This window comes from Propithecus coquereli, unplaced genomic scaffold (genome assembly GCF_000956105.1).
Source record: "Propithecus coquereli isolate 6110/MARCELLA unplaced genomic scaffold, Pcoq_1.0 Scaffold45, whole genome shotgun sequence".
Lineage (NCBI taxonomy): Eukaryota > Metazoa > Chordata > Mammalia > Primates > Indriidae > Propithecus > Propithecus coquereli.
Window position 1 is genome coordinate 9603560 of NW_012150285.1, and position 1713 is coordinate 9605272.

Here is a 1713-nt window from a genome sequence, read left to right on the forward strand (position 1 = left end):
GGGTCTTGCTCTTGCTCAGGCTGGTTTCGAACTCCTGAACTCAAACAATCCGCCCGCCTCGGCCTCCCAAAGTGCTAGGATTACAGGCGTGAGCCACCGCACCTGGCCTAACTTTATCAATTTTTTTATGGCCTCCTTATGCTGAGATCAATTTTTTTCTTTATGTTCACTGTCTTTTTTTTCTTTTTTGGTAATACTCAGAAGAAAGGTTTTTCTCCAAACTAAGATAGTATTTTGTGACCATCACAAGATGGTAATTAAGTCATTTTCTTACTATGACTTTACTTCACCTCATTAGATTTTTAAAAACAAGTATGTATATTAAAACCAAAGCAGGACATTTTTTAATGGTTAAAAAAAGAAAAGGTATCATTCACTCTAACAACTGCAAACATTGTACTCTAACTATATAGAAGCCATTGAGCTGGCTTGTAGTACAAGAGACATAACTCCACAAAAATGCAGTTTTCAGCAATGCTGAAATGTGAGCTGCTCTCACACTGAAAGAAAGATTGAAACAAAAATCAATTAAACTTACATTAGAATGTGAGATGAAAGACAAGAATATCAATTCTCTAATAACTCTATGAGAAGTCAAACGATAGAAAACAAAAAATAATGATTTCACCTCTATTTTACAGATCCAAGAAAATATATGAAAAAAATTACAATCAAACATTTCCAGATAATGAAGTAGTACACAAGAGGCCATAATAATAGTGTGCACACATCAAAAATATGAACCACTAGCAGACCAAAGTTACAATTTGCAAAAAGAAAAAAAAATATGCACCACTATTAACAATAGTGTCTCATCAAACACACAAACCTATCTGAAATATAACTATGGACCTCTAAAGCATAAACAACCTCTCCCCATCAAATTCACCTTTTGTTGCTTGAATTTCACCTGATAAATTCCCTAAAAAAAGCTATTAGTTATGTGAAAAATGTAACTAAGATAGTAATTTCTGTGATCTATAGTTAGCTAATATTCTAATTTATATGAGCTAAGTTTTTCCTACAAATAATAAGTGCAATGTTAGGAGCTATATGATTTAATTCCTACTCCAAATAAACATAGCCACTTACTTTTTCAAGATAAAAGGCAGTTTAGAAAAAAAAAAAAGCAAACTCAAAATCATTATCTGAATTTAGCATATGAAAGAAATAGAATAAGTTATGAAAGTCAGATATTCAAACTTTACTTACAGATAACATAATATATTTGAAAATAACTGAAGCCTTACTTCCTTTATGCCTTCTACTGTACCGGGTACAATATATGTTACAAAAAATAATTCATATTTAGAAACCAGAGGTTTGGAAGTAAAAAGCAAACAAACAAAAAAACTATAAAATTGCAAAGAGATAGCAACACTGAAATCGGAGATCGAACCTCCCCACTCCTGTACCCCCTAAATATAGACTTTCCTGTGTGTTATTTTTGACAGGAGAGCTCATTGTCTTCCTGGAAGTGGTAGTGAGATGGGGAACAAAGAGAAAGGGGAAATGCCTTTCTCTTTTATTCATTGCTTTTGTAAAGATGTACCTAAGGATTTTTAACTTCTAGCATTTATGGCTCCATAAGTTAGAGTCAGTGTAAATCTAGACTGCTGTCCTGCAAAACCGCAGAATTCTCATCTTATATGACTTCAGCACAGGTTTTATTCATTCCTTCGTTCCTTCATTTTATTTGTTGTTACACTGAGA

The 1713-nt window shown here is 32.9% G+C and overlaps 1 protein-coding gene across 1 annotated transcript in view; it reads right to left on the reverse strand.

Moving 5' to 3' along the window:
• Window positions 1–1713, reverse strand: part of MYO3A (myosin IIIA) — a 242790-nt gene that overhangs the window by 240668 nt on the left and 409 nt on the right. The gene's annotated exons all lie outside the window — the stretch shown is intronic.